The 22,862-nt window shown below is 45.3% G+C and overlaps 1 protein-coding gene across 5 annotated transcripts in view; it reads right to left on the bottom strand.

Annotated features, from left to right (window-relative positions):
* Window positions 1-22,862, bottom strand: part of CADPS2 (calcium dependent secretion activator 2) — a 2,822,196-nt gene that overhangs the window by 1,604,151 nt on the left and 1,195,183 nt on the right. The gene's annotated exons all lie outside the window — the stretch shown is intronic.

Genomic DNA, 22,862 nt, shown 5'->3' on the forward strand with positions numbered 1-22,862 from the left:
AGACCGACTCCTGGAAGGAGACCCACCGGACTTCCGACGACGACGCGGAGAGTCACCCCTCGAGTCATCGGTCGAAAGCCCCGCAGACCTCAACTTCCAGCGCTTAGACACCCGACCTACCGACAGTTTCTTCTTGCGTTCACGCAAGGCCTTCGCAGTGAGCGACTGGCAGTCGACACAGTCGTCCGTATCGTGGGCCTCCCCGAGGCACCAGAGGCAGGCGTCGTGCGAGTCCGTGACCGACATCTTGGACCTACAGTCCCCGCAGTTCTTGAAGCCCAGACGCGGGGTCGAAGATGAGAAAGACATTGCCACAAGCAAACCGAACAGGTTCAACGAACCGAGAAAAAGAACAGTAACTCCAACGAGTCGAGGCGTACCGAGATTCACGAAGCGAACACGTTCGCGGAAAAAACAGAACTGAGGCTATGGGCGTCGTGCGTCCTACTTATCACATTGGGTGACGTTGGCCGTCGGAGGAGGTCCTCAGGGACGGCGCATCGACGTCATCGACGCAGGACGCAGACGCCAAAGATTCTCCGAAGCAGCACAGCTGTGGACATTACCTGTCATACATATGGAATACGTCGGAGGACCCAATCCCCTCGAAGCACATTTACTATTTCTTTAGGAACATAATCCAGATCATCACATAGTAAGCTGTGTGCTTACCATAAATTCAAGAGGGCAACATTCTTAAATTAAAAATTACACTGCAGTCAGGTAAAAAATGAAAAGAATTGTTTGCTATGCAATCTTTATTTACTGAGAACTTTATACAGAAACACATACAAAGTATCTGCTTACAGAGATTATCTTATTTACCTTTTTAGAATTGAGTCCCTGAAGATGGTCTGAAGACTGAAATGCATTGGACAAACTATGAACTGCCTGTGTCTCTGGAAATAAACATCTTTGAAGTTTACAACTGTTGTCAAGAAGAATCTAAATAAGGAATGTTTGAAAATACTACTACGAGCCTATGTATTTTATCTATATAATTACAGGTAACTATATGTATTTAATTAAACACAGGGGTCCTGCCAACTTCCTAGGTTATTAGACCTAGGATCCACTCTCTTACATGTGATGGTGTCACACATAAAACATTGCAGATTTACGTTCTAAATAGGATAAAGGTATATTTTCATCATGCTCACATCTCTCATCAATGCCATTTTTAACACTAAAATAGTGTTAAATTGGGAAAGAGAATTAGATTATATCATTTGGAAAAACAATAGTTTTACACCCTGCCAGATTATAAAGAAGGGTTTTTTGAAATGTGGCAAATTATCACAGTTGAAAATATACATCACTTGCACTGGACACTGGTACCCTTAGCATGATTAGGAACTGCAATTCTGAAAATGTTGGAGCAAACCACTAATGGCCACTTCTAGGGTGGTTCTGTTAGATAATGGTTTTACCTCATAAAACCGGACTGGCTTAGATGATTGGTAACTGCTATTACCGAAATATGCATTCTTTGATGACTGGGAAAGCCTTTGTTCCCAACTCAAAATGCATGGTTTAATAAGATGGTAAACCTTGCTTCTTATGAACATCCAATTTGTAGACTAGCAGATGAACTTTTCTTAGACATCTGGGGCCATTTTATTAAGTGTGTGTGTATACATTCCATTACATAATCCCATGGTGTGCTCACACCCATAGCACTACCCTGCAGCTCTGTGCACAAACCTTACTCCTAAAGCATGTCCAGGGTGAGCTGCAAACTTATTATGTTTAATGGCCCTTTTGATCTCCTTTCAAACACAGGATGCCCTTTATTGTCTTCTCCTACATTCATCCTCATGACACTTTACTACTAAATGTAAAATATGTAAGAGTTGTTTGAGCCTCCAATTTTGTTCTCGTTATTGATTCTTGATTCTAGGATTTGTTTTAAAATTCCATATTTATTGAATTGCATATTAATTATAAATAACTGTGGAGACTCTCCAAAATGCAGCTGCTCGTCTTGCTCTGGGGTCTCCTAGACTGTCATGCGCTAAAGACTTACTCTGTCAACTGCACTGGCTTTATTAGGAGCCGGGTCAAGTTTAAGATCTTGTGCCTTGTGCAGGGTGGCATTTACAACTCTGGTGCAGAATTTATTATGTCTAAGCTCATTCCTTACAACCCAAGTAGAGCTCAGTCCCTGTTATGCATTGCCAGATTTCGCCAGGCCCAGGCTGGAGGAAGATCTTTCTCAGTGCTGCTGCCCCTACCCCGCCCACACTTTGCAATTCCTTGCTGATGGATCTTCGCAACGGAAGACCCTGAAGTCATACCTATTCTGATCACGGTTCATATCTGTCCTCGCATGTCTCTTGCAAGTGCAATGATGCCTCTTTTGGTCTTTGTTCGTGCTGTATCAATGCCAAAAATATACAATACAATAATGATGAAGGTGACTAGAAATAATATGGTAAAATTGAGGTTTTCTTTGGGAGTGGGACGGTTCTCCTGTGTAGGCCACATGTCAAGTGCTCCATCAGACATGCCTGTTGCATCCAGCATAACATTGCAGTGCACAAAGGTGTACATGCAGACATAGTACCTGACCTCAGGCCCCAGACAGAATCCAGGCCACTGACCCAAGGGATGCCCAGTGTGACAGCAGTGCCAGTGAGGTAGTGGCTGATCAACAGCTTCTTCGCATGAGCATGCATGCTGCCTGAAAGGAACAGCCGCCATGCACGAGATAGTGTCCATAATGAAAGGTTGACAGTTGCCAGGCACAGCCTGCACACACTCACCTGCCTGAGACCCAAAGGCATCCAGCCATGCAAACATATCGCAAACGTGCATGCTCCACAAAGCACCACATTGCATATTAAAGGAATGGCCACATACAACCATTCCTCCCTGGCAATAATGCACATCCCCAGAATCCCATCAACTAAGGCCATTTAGTGAACCGTGGTCAACGGCAATGCACTTGCACACAGACTGCCATCTAGCCCTCAACACCACCGGATTCAGCAACAGCCTCCATACTTACACCCACACCACCACACGTGACATGTCATACACAACCAGTCATCTGCATGCCGCACCCACAACAATGACCAACTGCATATGACACATTGTTACCCAAAAACAGTACATTCCTACAGAGCACATACACTCCCCAGTGCCATGATCAAAATGACACACGGGAGGACCAACATGAACACATTGGCCAACTTGTCATGCTGTGTGTAAAGTGGAATATGCACCATCTGCCGGCGGAACATCGCCCACCCAAAGCTGCATGACGGCTGCATGGAACACTGTGCCTGGACCTTTGGATGCGGACACAACGGAACACAGCCTGGCGACGTGATACCAAGCACCCAACGAGATGAAGTAGTCCCACCAAGCACAGAGTGGGGAGGCAGACATTTCTGAAAGGGGGTAGTGGAGGGGGCTGTGGTGGGTCAGATTAAGAATATGGGCACTGATCTTCCACTTCACAGTGGACGTTTATTAAATGAAAAGTGAAAACTCCTAACTCTCCCTACGCGAAGGGTGTTCCCTACCTAACTAAGGCACTTGTCAGTGAGTGTCCAAATAAAGATCTGTCCACCGTCCAAATGAACCTACTCTAACCCAACCACTATTAGCACAAAAGTAAAGGAAAATGACTCCCTTCTCCTGTGAACTGGTTCTTCACCAAGTTCAGTTCAATAATGTATCTTTAAGTAGTTCTTGGTAGCTACTTTTGCTAAATCACACAATTCTGATGCTGGATCCTTCCAGTTTTCAAGTATCCTTTCCTATTGATTACTCTTCCTCTCACTTTTATACTCTTCTTATCTTATCCTATTTATCCTTGTTTTTCTTTTCATTCAGGTTTAAAGGTTTTCCTTTTCTTAATATCCGCTCTTATCTGGGACGAGTATGAGCTTTCCAGTAATGGTTCTCACTCTCTTGATGTATTCTTAATACTTTATCTGCACTTGGACCAGTATGAGCGTTCCAGTAATGATTCTTACTCCCTTCATACAATCTCAAAGCTTTATCTTGATGGGGACAAGCATGAGCATTCCAGTTATCTTCAGTCCTCCTCCAGGGTCTCCAGTTTCCCCGTTACCCAATTTGGTTAGCAATAACGTCACTGGGCTGCACAATAGGCTGGGACCTGCTCTGTCACTTGTTAGATCGGCTGTTCTGTGGTTTCCCATATGGGTCTTCCATTCTTCCTTTATTTGGATCGCTTCGCTCTTCCTTAACGGGAGTGGTGTCAGCATTGTTTATGGACCTACTGGTCCACCACAGGTTGATTGTGGTCATGTCACCACTTAGTCCTTTGGTGTGGATTGGAACACCTTGTATCTCCCTTGGTTTGTTGCAATTCCAGCCCTTTTCAAGGCCACACGTCTGCACCTGAGCTTTCGTTCTGCATTGGACGTTGCACATCCAAGTTTCCTCCTCTGTACCTCGGTGAGCCAGTTTCAAACTTGCTGGGCCTTTCTCTCAATAACTAAGCCTCCCATTCTTATTATGCTGCTGTTGGGAATTCTGACGTTTTCTTTGTCTCACTAACACAAGTTTTCCTTCATAGGCACTATTAAAATATTTGGATTACAATAACAAACTTTGATTTGTTCTTCATGTCTTTCTTCAGTAGATGTCTTTAAAGGTGGGTTAGTGATATGTGGCTCAGGGAGCTCCTCATAAGAACTTGATGCCTTTTCCCCAAAGGAGAGTCTCCCCAGGTGATGTCCTGCTTGCCTCTACCCCTATGGAGGGAATTGAGAAGTGGTCTAACCTCCCAAGCCTCACGGGGAACGGTTCCTCTTTGGGGAGAAGTGATAGAATTCTGCAATTCATCGCATGGCACACTGGTGAGATGAGTGCATTCCAGAAATGTGTCACCAAGGAGCAGCCAGGGGATCCACAGACAACTTGAGGATGAGTTACTGCATGCCACAACTAGCTGAACGTCAGTAAGTATCAACTCATGCAAACACAGAGTACACACTACTCAGGATTACATTACAACTTGTAAAGCCTGGAATGAGGGAACAGGGAGAGAGGGCACTACTTGGAACAACATTGACACACCACATGGCAACACCTCCACCTCACCAACATACAAAGGTACCGCAACGCAAGCCCCCACCATGGATGACCATACTCCGTAAGAGTGCACCTCCCACATTCCTCCACTCAACACGACAGCTCATGACCAAGACATTAGAAGTGTGAGCATCAGTGAACCTACCCCAACAGTAGGAGGACACAGACCCAGATGAACTGTTAAGCTTAATGACACTTCAAGCAGTACATTGCAACAGGACCCCTGCATTGACCCCATCGAATGACACCTCCCCTGCATAGCCACCGAGCATGCACAAACAAAGCAAGTAGCCACATGTGCGCAAGAGCAGCAGCAACAGACACCATGTACCACACACAGACAGCTTAACTGTGCCAAGGGCGACTGTAAATTGTATTGCAAATCTTGCACATTGCATCATAGAGGTAGCACAAGTGTTTCGGTCACCATACATAGCACATCATGCAGGAAAATCAGCCTGTTAATGTCACTGTACATGATCAACAGAGATCTGCAAAATGGCAGGTGAATGGCTGCCACTTCTCAAAAAAATCCATCTTTGGGGACACATATTCCACAATGGTGATAGACTGCAACAATGTATCTGGAAACAAGGAGAGTGGAGGCACAGTCAGAGGCCAAAATGGGAAATGTAACCCATCCCGACTCATAGCCAGCAGCAAGAAACATGCATGGAGCCATGCTACTGAAGAAGTGTGCTTACATCAGATGTAGTGGTCCCAAAGGATTGACTTGTGATGACATCTCTGCCCTCTGCACGGGTCTGATGCTGAACCAGGAACACATATCAGCATTTGCTCATGCAAGGGTTCCCAATGCACACAGTCAGTTATCGTGGTACACACGAGCACATGCATATTCGCAAGGCACCCACCTGTACTCCGTATGTAGCCTGAAGCGGAACATCCGGATGACCATGGTACACCCCTTCCAGACCTGATTAAAAAACTGTCTGGATGGGACCAGTCACACATATTCATTAGCATCCACCTAAGGACTCATGCCCCCACACATTCACGTGAGCCATTGATTGCACAGCTACTTGTACCCTGATCAGTTATGGTAGGCCGCAATAACCAGTGTGCCCTTCACTGTTGCAAAAGAGATCTACAACCCATGAGCCACAAGGCTGGAGTAAACAAGGCCCCATTCAACTAACCAACATAGCAGGCAAGTACAAGGTCAGTGTGTTCCCCCAGGATGTAGGCAGGCAATGGCAGATGCACAAAGGAATGCATGTCACCTAACAACCCCACCTCTCCACACCACTCACCCAAAATACTCACAGGCCTCCCTCTCACCTGCTGAATCACCATCCCCCACTACTACCACCTCCACCTCTTCTTCCTTCACCTCACCATGCGGGGCCACTGGCCTGGCGGGATCGAGGAAAATGAGAAGGAGGGGCTTGCTGCCTCCTCATGCCCCCCCCGGCTGCCTCTGGTCCCATGAGGAGTCAGGGTGGCTAAGAGCACAGGGGATCTGTGAGGCGAAGGGGCTGTCCGTGTCTCTGAGAGATGATGTTGAATGACACAAACATCATCCTTGATCTCCCTTAATTTTTTTCTGTCTGAATGCAATTCGGCCCTCAGGACTGCAACCTCCCTCAATGTCCTATGTTCCAGTAACTATTTCTCCCCTGCTTCCCTCACCTCACTTCCCATCGCCTGCAACCCCACCCTGATGCCCCGCATGACCGCCAGCAACTATTAATTGAAGTCCACACTGGCACCTCCAGGTGTGGGGACCTGTGCCATGGTGACATGTGCCTGGTCCCCTGAAGGTGCTGTGTCCTCCATAGGCAGATAAGCTGCACCCAACACTGATGGTCTGGGTTGCACAATGGGCAGTGTGTGCCCCCCACCTGCAGGTTTTGGAGAACAGGGGTGTGCCCCAAGCAGGTTGGCAGGTGCGGTACACTCCCTGCACCCTTGTGCTTTCGCAAGCTCTGGTAGGGGGCAGAAGTCACAGTGGCACAAGTGTGTGGGTCAGTCAAGCTAGGGGAGGTGGCCTCATGCAGCTGGTGGGGGACACATGGATGGGGGTGGGGGAACAGGTTGAGCAGGAGTAGGCACGTGAGCCACAGCTGACAGAGCTACCATAGTCCATGTGGGGCTACATGGCCCTGCACACCCTGCCTGCTGCCGCTCCTGTACCTTCTCATGCCATACCTGGGCATCTACCCTTGACATCTCCTCTACCTCCATACTCCTCATGTGCGTTCTGTGGGCAGGTTGCAGCTCTGTCACACAGATGTTGTCCTGGGCCATGGGGTCACTGGCAATAGAGGCTGCAAGAGAGTAGAAAGGGACATGTGACAATGCACTCACCAAGGGACATACAGCACAGGCATGCGGCACACATATGACTGCACAGGTAATGGACAACAGACACATTGGCAGATACAGACAGAAATACACTATCCAGCATTGTGTGTCATGCAGACATGCATGTGGCACACCCACCCGGAGAATGAAGGGCATGTCACGGTAATGATCGGCAGGCCTTAGTGGCCGATAAGCCGGGAAAACATACCCAGCATGTGCTAATGCCTGCTGAGGCATGAGAGCCTATGGAGGTCCTTCGGAGAAATCAGGCGTTGGACCCGGAATTCCAGGTGGCTTATGCGGGACAACAGCATAGGCCAGGATGGATCATCTGTGCCCGCCTCCAGCAGCTTCTATGCCTTGGTGGCAGTGACCCACCAGAGGTTGTCAAGCGCTTCCTGACTTCCTTGGAATTGCACTGGTAGACCCAACCTCAGTGAAGTTCCTTGTGATCCACAGCCAAGAATTGGCCCATGCTGCCACTTCATTTTGCAGCGAGCTGTGACCAGTGAGGCGCCAATACCTGCTCAGCTTCTCTGCCCCAGGACCTGCTCCTCCTTTTTGCAGAAGTTGGGGATTCACAGCGCAGGAGCCGGAGAGGAGTGATCATACCCAGATGGTGAAAGTCGTCCTGCGGTGTGACAGGGGCTGGGGAAGGAGGGGCGGGAGGCAGCAGCCATAGCTGGTAGGGTGGCAGGGACACACTCATCACTGTGGTCCTCAACGGGCCCATATGGGAGGAGGTCCCCATCCTCCCACTCTTCCTCGTCAGGACTCCAAGGTGGTCATGTGTGGGAGTGCATCCACCACAGTAGGCTGGCAGCCCCTGCTCTATGTGACCCTCCCACGCAGACCAGAGGATCCCTCGAGTGGGTCTGTTGCATCCCTGCCTCCACGTCATTTCCTGCTCCTTTCCATGTCAGATGTCGCCAACATATGCTGGCACGATTGCCATTGTGTGAAAGGCCCATGGTTACACGACATGCTCATTACTGCCAGTGTGCCAGGCTGAGCTGGATGTTGCAACATATGTGTTGGTGGGCAAAGTAAATGTGTGCACAGTGTCTCCCCCCTGGCCTTTACTCACACAGTCACCACTTCCATCCACACATGTGCAGTCCATGTCCCTGCATCAAGTTGTGACAAACAAGCTGAAAGTGAACAAGTGCTTTATTACAATGCATGTGTGTGCTGCTGTACACGGGAAAGTGGGTGATGTGTAGGGTGTTTGTGATGGTGCTGTGTTCAAGGATGTTCAGGATCTGATGGCACATGCGGCAGGGGGGCTGATGGTGGCCGGGGAGGAGGAGAGGAATGAGTTGAGTCTGGGGAGTGAGTAGGGGGCTGCTTCCTGGGCCTCACGCATCGTCTTCTGGCCTGTGCCTCAGCCTGGGATGCCGGGGAGCCTAAGCTGGCCTCCTCCCAAATGGCTCCTTGGTGCACTGTGCATTGTCAGCAGCAGGTCGAACCTCCCCGACATTCTCAGGTGTGCTTCAGTCGCGGTGTCTAAGGACTTGTCCAGCCCGAAGATGTTCCTGTTTATCTCACTGACTGTCTTATCAATGAAATCAGGGTGACTGGACTTGCCTGCGAGCTCCCGTGTTATGGTGTGCCCGAACTTGCACAACCACTCGGGTTGCAACACCCATGATGGTCCTGCATGCTATGGTGGAGGTGGTGCAGCCTGAGGGTGGGCAGCGAGGGATGCAGCAGCTCGGGCCCAGATGCTTGGGTACAGCACCATGTTGGGAGTGATTGTGAGGAAGGGTTGATGTGCATGGAGTCTCTGCTGCTGGTGGTAGCCTCATACCTCTGCCTCCGTGATGCCATGATGTCATCTGCCAGCACCTCTGGTGTTGCCTCTTGTGCATTTGGAGCAAGTTGGAGACCCATGCACCTGTGTGCTGCTGGCGACTCTGCACAGTGCTCCTCCTGTCTGGGGGGGGATGTGGTCCCCCCAGTCATCGGCCTCCTGGGTGGGCATGCTCTGGTCAACCAGGCATTGTACTCACTGCTGTTGGATCGTTCCCCAGGGGCCCCTTCCTCCATCATCATGGCTGAGAAGTGAAAGGAAAAGAAGACGCGCCTGTCTGTATTATTGATATATGTGATGTGCAATTTGTGATGCGACATGTGTCTCTTTGTTGGCATGGACATGGTCCTGACGCATCTCCCCATTGCAAAGTTGACCCATTGATGGCACCCATGCATTGATGACCCTGTAGACGGAGACCTGCGGCCATTGCCAATTGGTGGTGCATGTATGTGCAAGGTGGCGATGTATGAAGTCCGTGTGTGTGTGTTGGTTTGGTGACTACCCCATGATTCATTGCAGGTCTATGCGTGAAGGTTACCTGGCTGGTTACCTGGCTATCCTCTGATCTCGAGCCCAGGTCCCCTCCCTGCCAGTTGCACACCTGCACTTCCCCCCCTGCAACCCTTGCACTCAGGGACTGTTCTGTATCCCTTCAACCCCTACTAGCACTTGACACCTAATGTCTGCACTTACCCATTAACTTGCCACCAGCTGGCCGCACTTTTTATTTATTGTCTATATTTATTTTACAGTTATCCTATGTACTGCACTGCCCCCTCCTCTTTACCCTCACACTTTTCCTTTCCCCCCTCTCCTGCACTTGCACAATCTTAATGTCACCTGGCCTAGTAGGATTGTAGTCTGTCTTCCCTCTGTTTCCCCTCCCTTGCCTCGTCATGCCTTGAAACATTTGTGTATAGGCGTGTTATAAATGTCATATCTTATCAGCTGATGGTGCATTGCATGTGATAGTTGTGTTACTTGTCTACTTGTGACTGTACACCAAACAGATGTTGGGGGGTTGTTGCACATGCAGTGGTGGGGTGGGACATGCTGCTTGGTGCCAGAGCACAGGTGGCAGATGTGACGTGGCAGTAGGTTCCCTTTGGTGTTCACAGGCACATCCATGTAACTGGGGGGGTGTGTGTTTTCTGATCAGTCTGGGGCATAATAGTGACGTTGTCGTGTACCATGTGGTATGGCTTGTGTGTGCGTGATGTGCACGTGTGTTCTGTGGATGTGTGCATCTCAGTCCAATTGGGGCGGTTGCACTATGGTGTGTCCTTCGTGCCGCAACGCGATGTAGTGTTTTTACAACAACCATGAGTCATGGCCTGTGCGCATACATGTTGTGTTTCCTTTTCACCTGTTTGCATTGGTTCTTCACAGGCTGCGTGTGTGTCTGGGAGGTGGATATGAGTGGGTGCACATAGGTGGTGTGCTTACCACGGTAGTCTGTGCCTGTCGCTGTGCCTCGTAGGCTGGTGCACACCTCCTCTGGGATCAGGTTCATGGTCTTAACCTCACGGGACATTGGGCACAACCCGGGACATGGTGGTTCTCCTCTGGAAGCGTGGGCCAAGTGGAACTGGGTGATCTGGATGTACTTCAGTTTGACCCGCCGCTTCTCATCCAACCACTTTTTTTTCATTTCCTCCCAGGTACGTTGCTTGGTGCCCAGGGCGTTGACCTGCTCCGTGAGCCTGAGCGAGTATCTGTGTTTCTGGCTCTGCATGATGGGGTGTCCCAACATCTGGAGCATGTGGGTCTGGTAGGTGTGGATGAACTCCACCATCAGGTGCACCTCACTTTCTGTGAAGTTCATCTTGTTGCAGACCTCCTTGGCAGCTTCTATTTTGCTGGACACTGCGACCTATGCAGCGATTTGGGCCACTTTTGTGTTCCTTTATGTTGTTTGTGTATGGTACGGTGGGGTTGGAGGCATTTGGCTCTGAGTGGGATGTGTGCATCATCCACTTGTGTGGTACTGGCCATGCGTGCTGCATCACTTGGGTGTACGCTGAGGTGTTGTGCCTTTATTGTGAGCAGGGGTGGGTTTATTACTAGTGTGCACCTTGTCAAAGATGACATCACACAACATTGATGACATCACACTTATGACATCATATATGATATCACTACTAACAATGTAAATGGAAGGTCTTTATAAGGGGTGCCACTTACAGTATCATTTACAACATATCAAAGGTGACAAGTAGCCTTATGATAAACTACTCCATGTAACATAAAAGGTGCTTATTGAAAAATAAACTTTGTACTTAAGTTCTTTTGTGAATACAGGAATCCGATAATACATAAAGAGAAACAATGACTGCAGTATGGATCATAGAACTAAAGTATTCTTAAAATGGTATGTTTAAGTAGTACATTGATAAGTCGAAGCATATCACAGCCTTGAGAAATGTATTATCTGCATGGGACCTGCTTCTTATTCTATGTATGTGCATTATGACCTCAGGGAAAACCCTTGTGAAAGGAGCTTCAGAATATAGCACAAGGTAAAGCTCTATGTGCACAGTACATTTACAGTATGTGTATCATGGTTTCAATGTAGTATAACCACATGAAGCCCTCAGCTTAAAATTAATACAGTCACTGAACAAAAATAACCACCACCAGATATGTGATGTCATCAGTGATGTCTTGGGTGTTAGTGTTAGCAGTGCATGGCAGTGGCACGATGTGGTTGCATAGCTTAACTTAACTGGCACATTTCCAGTTTTTTCTATTTTACTTGTAAACATAACATCCCTTTAACAAAGTGTTTTCATTGAACTTATTTTTATTTTGTATTTATTAGCATTTTGAAATATTTTTACAATAAAACCAAACCCCCTCCCTCCCGCCACCCAGCTGGATGTCCGCCTCAAAACCCTTACTTGGTACATTTTGCAGATTTCAAAAAGTCAACAAGTGTCAACAAAGTTCAAGAACATGCAGACATAAAGGACAGTGTTGTAAATTAAAGTCAGATTGTAAGAATTTGAGCACTCTCGGCCATTCATGTGAAAACTTTGACTGTTCACCTTGAATCATGTAAGTAATCCATTCCAATGCTACAGAGTTCCAAATTCTATAGAACATTCAGTAATCAGCTGTGGATCTTTAGACTTCCATTTGTGAGCAATTCCCAATAGTGCAGCCAGTTGTAACATCACATATTTTATACATTTCTGCTTTGAATTATGGTGCATGCTAGGTTTGAGAATCAGCAAGGTTTTTGTTACTGCAACTTAACCATAACATCCCTTTAACAATGTTTTTTCAATGAATTTCATAGGTTTTTATTATTGAAAATGTTTCATGATGTTACGTCAATGTATATATAATTCCTCTTTTAACATCTATTAAAGAACTATAAACCTCCTTTAACAAACATGTTTAATTTTTTGAAGTGTCAAAATGTACATACAAATAATAGTGATATAACTTGGCCCCCACTTGACAAAATCCATGTCATACTTTGCACAAACATTCAAGGTTAGGTCTATAATCTCTTTGCAAACCTTTGTGCAGATTCTTCAAACGGCACCATAGTTATAAGCCATCTAAATATGTTGCCGAGCCCCCTCTAATTTTGACCCCTCTTGATGAAACCGCATGAAATTTTGGAGGATCATCTGGAGGTGGCCATATACTTGTTTTGCAAAGTTTGGTGAGGATTCGTAGAGCCGCACCAAAGTTGTAAGCCACCCACTTCCTATGGGTTGAGCAACATAACCACAATTGGTTAAGTTGCTCAACCCATAGGAACCCATAGGAAGATCAGTTTTTAGGTGGTTTATAACTTTGGTACCACTCGGCGACTCCTCACCAAACTTTGCAAAATCATTTGGGGGTGGCCATATACTTTTTTTTGCAAAGTGTGGTGCATTTTCGTTAAGGGGATCAGGGGGGAAAAGCTATAAGGGACGTCAAAAAATTTTTGTGAAATCCACATAGACATTCATCGAGAAATGTTTTGCTCACGGCTACAGCCTAAACCACAGGACGGATTTGCACCAAATTTGTGTGAGGAGAAGCAGCCTGGTCCCAAAAGCTGCCTTTTTCAAATATGGTGTAAAACTGTCCAGTCATTTTTTTTCAAATGGTCAAAAAGTAGGTAATCAAATTAGTGATATCTGCGTCCGGTCCATGGACTCCTTGATCCGGTGTCCACGGATGCCCCTGGCCAATCAGGGAGCCACATACAATTTGCAGACATCGTACACGTCTGCTGAATGGTCAATAAAAAATGTAAAATGCATCAAAAATTTCAAAACATGCCATGCTGGGTTCATGAACTGCACCCGTAGTCCACGGACATCCCAGTAAAACCATAAACAAACATTACATGTGTCAAACAAATGAAAATCTTTGGGAGATTGAGGAGTGATGAGATGTGGCTAGAAAAAGGCCAAAATCATGTGTTTTTTCTTCGCCGAAGTGAGGGAACAACTCACATGTTTGGGGACATTACTGTGATATTCACGGACTTGACAAAGTTTTGAAGACAGGCATGCATATTTCTGCATTGTAGGTATAAATATTCTGCCTGCGGCTACAGCCCAAAGTGCTGGATGGGATTTCAGCAAATGTGCACGAGAACCTGCTGGTGCAAAGACCTGAAGGCATGGTTTTGCAAATCTGTCCTGCGTTTTATTTTTTCCAAATTATCAAAATGTAAGTACAAAAAATGGTGATATAACTTTGTGCCTGGGCAGTGGGTCTGGCACTCTGGATGGACAAATGTCTACTCTGATTTGCTCATTGGGAAATGTGGTATGCCAGAAGCCCATGGATGTGGAGGCTGGCCATGGCTGCAAGCCATGAGCACTGGCCATTGGTTACATTATGAGTGTAGAGTGGACACACCTAGGATTCAGGGTATGTGCAGTGGATAATGGCGGTGGATTGGGGGGCTGGGGTTATGGTCGAGACTCATGCCCTAGGCAATTCATCCATGACTTGCATCCCAGCATGTGCTGCTGATAACGACACATCAGTATGCGCTGCAAAAAATATTTGTGTTTGTTAAAGGAGGTTTCCAGTTCTTTCATAAATGTTACAAGAGCAATTATTAATAACTTATATACAGTGATGTAACATCACAAAACATTTTCACAAATAAAAACCTATCAAATTAAGAGAAAACCCTTTGTTAAAGGGACAGTATGGTTGCATGTAAAATCAAAAATTCGACAGTCATGGTAAGCTATGCAACCATAACTCATGCCACCACCATGCACTGCTAAAACGAACACCCAGGACATCACTGATGAAATCACATATCCAGGACGGTTGTTTTTATTCTGTGTGAGGATTCTGAGGGCGTCCTCACTTCTTTGCCATCCTCCTCTCAGGTGGCTGGGAAAGGCTATTGCTTTCGGAACCTGACCCTGGGGGTGGATATGCAAGCGAGGATCACCTGAGTATAGAAGCCTTGGTGAGTGGGGATGAGGCACCCTTGGGTGAGAAATGGTATCTCCCATTTCCCTTTCACAAGGAGTCCAACATCCCCCAAGCCTGTGTAGGGTTTTATCAAGCTGTACCCTATTATTCCAGTAAACATTCTTCCAATATGCACCAGTCAGTTACTGAGACGAGAAAGAGACAACCCAGAGTCATAAATCCTCTCTTTATTAACCCAGACATACAGAAACACCACTCTGGTACTGGGACGTGGAAGAGGGATGCTGAGTACCATGACCGTTACTCAGTAAAAAAATATTTCCTGCACCAGGGACATGGTGGCCGGTATAAACGGCCCACTCAGGTGAGGCTAATGAGATCACCTCAGGAACGCTTGCAGGAGAAGCCAGAGGTGAGACCAGGGAGAAACATGCCCGAAGCATCCAGGAGTTATGGCAAGGGAAGCTGGAAAAGTCTCTGGTGGCAGAACTGGTCTGCAACCCTTCAGGAGTCAGAGGGACTCCTTCTCTGTTCAGCCGAGGTCGCAGAGATCCTGGAACCAAGGCGTACTGAAAAGGGAGCAGCAACAGCCAGAAAGAGCCTGCCGACGCTGAGAGTAGTACCCAGAGATACCGCACCTGGTGAGTCATGGAGTTTGAATGACTAGGGATGCTGTGAGAACCGCGTGCTCTGTGCAGGTTGGATCGCTCACGAGTGAGCGAGGGACTGTTTAGGCACTGTGAATACCAGACCAACTTAAAAGAAAGACTTTTGACAATATGATAAATTGAAGGCTATAACTCAAAGGCTGAGAAATTGAATAGAAGGATTTATGAATACCGAACTTGCGAATCAGATTAAATTGAAATGGCCAAGAAAGGGGCGGAAACAAAGAATTATTTGAAAAGTGTGAAAACGTCCAGGAGCAGGGTGCAAATTCCCAGCAGGAGTGTAAACTGGGAATTTGATGGCAAGTTATGCAATGTGTTTGAATGAAATGAAATTGAGCCTTACGTTCTGAATACCAAACCGAAAGAAAGCTAGTGTGATGGAATCCTATTTGAATTGCCAGCAGTTGGTGATATTCCCTGATACAAAGGAACTGGGAATTGTATAAACTGAAGAAAACAAGCATTGACAAGTACCATAAGAATATAAAGAACTCCAAACTGAAAGAATAAGCCATGGCAAAAGCTTTAAGAATATCTAAACGTATATCAAGTGAATGGTAGCAAAATAAGTCTTTAGAGATTGTCAAGATGAAAACCCAATACCATTGCAAAGCCGAAACAGTGCAGTCTAACTGTGAAGAAGCAGCAAGTAAGGTGCGTCGGTTGCATGACCTGTAATGGGTGGACTGTGTGGACTAACAACTGCGCCTAGACCGAATACACCCACCTAAAGAAAGTCACGTACCTCACCCATAAGCTTGTGTTCGACTGTCAAGGAGAAACTTGGGTGATCTGATATTATTTAACTGAACTTTTGTGATACTGGTGAAATTGATGAAAGGCAAAGCTTTCAGAAAAGAAGACAACCATCCTAAAAAATGGTGTTGATTTTGGAACAATGGGAGACTTGAAAGCGTGGGTAAGGGAACCCCTCTTTTTTGACAAAGTGAACCATCCTGAATCTTGGGGAAGGGAAATCTCCTTTTACAACTATGAGCTGGATGAAACTCAGAACTTTTATTTGAACACTTCTCATTGTTATGCTGACATCCTTACACATTATACTCAAGTAGTTATGAGGGCAAGTATAAGTTTTGGACACAGACAGATATTTGCTTTGGACTTCCTGATAAGGACTCTCCTTAGTTCCAGTTAGGTAGGGAAATCCCACCTTAGCATAGGGCAAGATATGCATTTTCTCAACCTTCTTTTTTTATCTGAATAAAAGTTTGTGAAACAAGTTTTACTCAGTTGTCTGTGTCCGCTTCCTGATGCCTTCACATCAGTGACAGTGAGAATTATAAAAGTCTTGAGGTGCTTTACATCTAGATGTTAACCTTGTGATACTTTCTTATGGTAGTTTCCTTAGGGTAATGGCTTAGCAGGCGAAGAGCCATGGTCTGGAGGGTTTCCCAGAGCAACGCCGGAGGTTAAGATTAATTCTAAACCTTCCAGCCATCACCTCTTTAGTTTTGCAGGGCAGTAACACAAAGAAATAAATCCGGCAAGGAGACTGGAGTGGCACTTTGTTCCATGATTTATTGAACAGCAATATTTGTATGTCTACAACAGTAATAACTTGCTCTTCACTGTAAATGCTGCAGGGCAGAATGGTTGCGTGCATGCTAGGATATGTATTTTGCAGTCCCATGTTAGTGTTTTGGGGTCTAGAGGATTTTAGAGAAGTCTAGGTATGTTAGATGTAAGATGGCGTGGGTGGTAATGTATTCCTCACATACTATGCATTAAGGGTTCTGTGGCTGTTATGTGGTGTGCAGTGAGTTTCACATAAATGTGTTGTGGCCTTTCAAGATATTTCTATTGTATAAAACATGGATGCCTCTATTTTAGGGTGTCCTAAACTCACATGGGTTTGGTTGAGGGCCAGTTAGTTTTATCTGGATTACCTATGGACACTTTATTACTTGGTGGAAATTGCTTTTTTGTTCCGTACCACTAATGGAAATGATATTGCTTCTGGTTGGCACATGCCATGTCTGAATGTGTGTGTGGTAGAGTGCACCTGCTGTGTTTGGTATGTGTGTGGGTGTATGTCCGGAGACAAGGAACGCAGTCTGTACTTGTGTGCATGCATAAGTGTCTGGTGACACGGTGTGCCTGGCAACATGGGTGGGTGTGTCTAGTGATGCTGTGTGCTTGGTAGTGTTAAGTACAGTGGGGCTCATTTAGAGTTTTGCTGACTTCCATACAAGTGCTGTTAACGGAATTGCCACCAAATCCAGAGTTTGGCCTTGAAGTGGAGGATTTCTCCACCCTACCACTGAAAAATTGCCAAAGATCAGTGGAATTACCGGCAGTGGTAATTCTGCTGAAATCCCCATGGAGCCTTATGAGCTCCAAACATATGGGGACTTTCACCTACTGCCACTTTTAATCCTATGGTAAATCTGCAGGAGCAAGTGGCTGTAACAGTAATTCTGATTGGCGGTAGTTTGGTGAAATTACCACTGCACTTCCACCAAAATCGAAATAAGGGCCAGTGTTTGGGTACCAGAGGTGCTGATGTGTTAGTGTCATCCTCTTGTGTAAGTGGAAGGCTGCCCATGTTGGCACACCTTGTGTTGCATTGATATTTTGGGTGCAAAACCACCTTTTGGTATGTGTGGTGTGGTGTGGTTGGAGTGGAAGGTCGCCATGGCAAGACTCTATACCTGCAAGGCAGGCGCCACATAGTTTCATGGGTGGAGTATTGAGCCTCATGTTTAATTGATCATGTCATTAGTGCGTGGATCAGGTGTTCAATTTGAATATTTCTAAGTGTGTTAGAATGGGTTCCGTTATGGGGTTTGAATGCCTGCTTGGGTACGAGAAGCTCTGCACCAGGTTTGTTGCCTCTAAGGAAGGGAGAAGTTGTATCTTGGTTTTATAAGTTGTGCCTGATGCTGTTGGCTATTCATGAGTGCTGCGGCATGTTGACTGAATGCCAACTCAGAAGAATGTTGGAGAATAGTTTGATTGTGTGTTATGAGAGGGCCGCCTGCGCTGGAGTGGATGAGGATGGGCAGTGTGGGGTGTGATGAGCCAGGAATGAGAGACGGACACAGGGGACTAATGGTGATTGGTATAAACTTGTATTAAATAATAAAGGGGTTGGGAAATATTTCACTGTCCCTAATCTAGGAGGTATTTCCTTACCTTAATCAAAAACTAAGGGCCTGTGTCTGAAATTCTATCCTAGCCCTGTAAAAGTAATTCAAATGTGTTAAGGGTATTGTTTTCGGCTTGAAAAGTGAATGTTCAAGTTCAACAAACAGGTATAAATCCCCAAAAGGTTCCAAATGGATAATGTTCACCGTTCCAGTTAATGGCTCCCTTCCGCGGGTTTGTCTCCACCAAAACAAAAATTCAAAAGAATAACCAAGTTCTTTGTAGGCCATGAGGATAACCCCTTCCTCCTGGTGCTGCGATTCACTCCAGGGGAGATTACTCCCTTCCCCCAGATCTTTTCCATATTCAATGCAATTAAAAATCCGAAGGGCAGGAGGAGTTTTCCTTGGGATTCTCTAACTCGCAAAACACCTGGTCCACTCTCCCCTGACAGGGTCTTTCATCTAGTTCCTTGATACAATTTGGGTGCAGGTCCCGGACTCGCAAAACACCTGGTATACTGACCTGCTGGATTCTCTCATATGTTCATTCACTTTCAATATCTGAGGGCATATGCTTTTCACAAAGTATTAGTAGCAGCTTATTTATTTGCCTTTAAGATTTTTTTTTTTAAATACTCTTAGCAGGGTCCTGTGTGACAAGATCAAAGGTGAAAAGCAGGTCTAAATGAGTTGTTAAGTTTCCCAAAGTGGTGAGCACAGATATAGAACAGGAAAATAATTCCTCAGCCATGGGACAGCACCAGGAAATGCTTGTTTTGCTCATTTTGCATAACAGAACTTCGTAATGCCCCATTGCCTCCTGTCTTTGCTTCATGTGGCTCTAAAGCCATTGGCTAAGAACAATTTCTCAGCCAGGTACACTCACGTTCCCAAAGCCTTAGGGTGTTGGTGCCCTAGCACCAAAGAGTGAACATTCAAATGTGATTGCTGTCTCACAGCACTTTGAGGATTGATGTCTACAGAAGTAAAGTCACATCTTATCGCTGGTGAAAACTGCACAATTCACTGCCCAGAGGGCATTAGCCCTGCCATTTGTGACCACCAAAGTCAAGCTCCACTTCATGGTTTCACAATCTAGAGACCGCCACCAAGCTCAGAACATTAATGCGTTTGAGCTGACAGTGAAACAGCCTTTTCAAACATGGTATGTTCCAGCGGCATATATTAGGATTTCTGCTGCCCTAGGGCCAACAAAGTGCTTGCGCCCCTGCTTTACTCTGCTGCCTTTACCAGACCCTGCCCCTTCAACAGACTCTATCCCCTTCAGCCCTGATTACCTCAAAGATATAGATGCATAAATCAAATTGGACTGGAAAAGAACATGTTATCCCCTTTGCTTTTTAGGCATTTCTGAACACTGTGCAGTCACTCAGTTTGGTAAACATAGCACATGGGTAACCCCCATGAGAGCAGTAACACCATACCAAGGCTTCAATCTCCTTCAATACTCAAAATCGTACACCATTTGTTCCATACTTACCTCAGTCATGCAACAAACACTTTTGATGGAAGTTGTCAGTAACAAAATGTCAAGCTTCACACAGAAATAATTTAAAGTAGCTTGCTTGCTGAACAGTAACAGAACTTGCCAGGCCAAGGCGGCATCATGCTATACTTTAACTTATAGACATTCAACCAATTATTATTTCTCCTTTCTTCACACACATAATTCTCTTAGAAAATACAGTAGAATACCAATGCATGACAAATGCTACTTCTTTCCCTCCTTAGGACCCTGAATGCATCTAAGAAGGAATGTATTGTTAAGAAACTGTGGGGACAACCTGTTGTGTTGCGCTAGTCTTCTGTATTCTAACAGGTGGTCAAGTGCAGCAGTAACAGCATACGAGGCCCCACTTAGCCTCCTATTAAGAGTATATGAAATGGAATGTATGTTGTTGATCAGCGCAGTGACCCTAATTCAATTCGTAAACAATAATGTAAAAAGTTCTAATTCAACATCAAGTCCAATTGTGTGTCAAGTAAATGTTTCGATTTATTGGCAAGATCCTACAACTCTGAAGCCTACATGTTTCGACCAGTCGGTCGTCCTCAAGGCAACATGGTCAGTAACTAAGTTCCAAGTGTAGCTAGAGCTATACACGTCACCAAAAAAATCATTGAAGGCACCAAGTACGGTGCAGTTCCACACTTGATAATGTGTCAGATAGATCAGACCCTTGTACTGTTTGTCAACTTAATAAGTCGTGGAGTTCAATAGGCACAACAAAATATCACTAGATAAAGGTGAGAATCCTCCGATTCCAAAAGAAAATCCTAACGTTCAATCATTTTATAATCTTCCCATAAGGTCGGTCTAAAAATCTATCATCAGTGGATTACGGCACCAAATACAATGGCGGCTCCACTTACAGAAAATAACAGGTGCCAATACCAATGTGATTCTAATGCAGTTGGGCTTGAACCCCTATTCTTTTTTGTGCGGCGCCCGAAAAAGAATAAAAGTGTGAAACTGCAGCGTACTTGGTGCCTTCAATGATTTTTTGGTGACGTGCATAGCCAATGACCATAGGGTCATTGCGCTGATCAACAACATACATTGCATTTCTTAAGAAGGAATGTAATTGGATTGCAGAGTCAAATGAACCATAAATGTGTAAGCGGTTATATTCAACACGTTAGGGGAGAAAGCTAATGCATATAAGAAGCAGCACACCTTGCATGAAAAGTTATGTTATGGTGATTTAAACTACTCACTGCTGCCATTCACATTGTTTCCAGGCACTCAGTACAAAGATTGAACCGTTAAAAGAAAAATGACGGTCCAGACCACGTAGGGAATTATAAAACTACAGTATTTGAGGTGCAGCAGTATTACTATCCCACCCAAAGTTAACATATTGAGAAGTGCATCTAAACAGAAAGGATGAATAATAAAACAAACTTTGATAAATGGGGTGATGCAGCACCATGAATCTATGGGTGTGATATCATTAGGTATGTAAGCATTTAGTCTGTTAGCATGGCTCTGGTTGGTTCGAGAGGGTTCCACAGAATCACACACTCATGGCTCTGTAGTCACCCCAGAGTCTGGCGAGAAATCAACAGTCTAAAACTAAAACAGAAGTTACATCATGTACATAAACAGTTTTAAACATATTTCTAAAGTGGTTTGCATCATGCCTTCTGTGTGGCAACCTGTTTGAGAAGGTCATTATGATCTATAGATTTTGCAAGTTCTGGTTCAATAGCCAACAGACCCAATGTATTTAGTCGGTCTTGTCCCATTTATGACCGCAGGTAATTCTTAACACGTTTTAAGGAAGAGAAAGATTGCTCAGCTGAACAATTAGTTGCTGGTTTGCACAAGAATATTCTAATGGCAATGCCTGCATTGTTACAAATGTTGTATCATTCCTTCGTACTCATTTTTCTAGACATATCTAGCACAGAGCTATCTTTTGCAGCAGAGCCTAGGAGGTGTGCTCGAAAATGGAGGCCTTATCCAACAAAAATGTCCTCCTCCAAGTCTTTGCAATAGCACATCTGCAGGTTCTCAGCATGTTCTGCTCCTGCTGATGTTTCCATTTTTGGTAAATTGACAAGGAACTTCAATTTCCCATAGAAGGTATCATATGCAGCTTTTCTTCATTCCAGTCACAAATCAAACTGTCACCGATCACATAAAATATGTTCACCCTGAAATCTTTTCTGACTCGATCTTCTTGGGACATGCTGGCACTTGCTGACTCGTTACTCAAATCCTTGTTTTTTGCCATAAACTTCAGTTTGTAACCTTTTACTGTCCTTTTTTCAAAGCTTTAGACTCATAGATTGGGAAAAGCTATCCAACATCGTTCAGAAACTGGATCAATGATGTGTACAGTTTTACCACAGTACCAACGTCAATCTCAATGCCTTGGAGTTTACTGCTAACATTACATCTTTCCAAGATAGTTCCCAACACTGTAAAAACAATTGAAGTCTCTAAGCATGCTAGCTTGTGTCGAAGACCTGCAGCTTCCTTGGATGCAATTGGTGCTTCAGTTGTTGGACTCTGTTCAATTGTTGTCTAAGTTTGTATTATTTTGGTCCCAATTATGATTGAGGCTTTGGCAGGCATCTTCAACGTGTTGTCCAGCCATTATCAGAAAGTCGCTTTAATACAATTGAAGGCGGAACTGAAGATGTGTGTTTGTAAAATCTCCCATGTGTAATTGGATGCTGAGAAAAACATATATAGGTATTGTAGTATTGCAGCAATCAGCAACATTTCTTCCAACCAGGTTCAGTGGGTGGGTTAACCTCCTTAATAGTTGCTTGCAATCCGCTGTTATGACCGGACATGTTTCTTGCATTGTCATATGACTGACCACAACAGTTAGGAAGATCCAGATCATACAATTTAAAAGTGGTCAAGACTACTTCTACCAGTTCTGATTTGAGGCCCGGATTTTGGATGAATTGCAA

This window comes from Ambystoma mexicanum, chromosome 12, assembly GCF_040938575.1.
Source record: "Ambystoma mexicanum isolate Mex_15411 chromosome 12, UKY_AmexF1_1, whole genome shotgun sequence".
NCBI lineage: Eukaryota > Metazoa > Chordata > Amphibia > Caudata > Ambystomatidae > Ambystoma > Ambystoma mexicanum.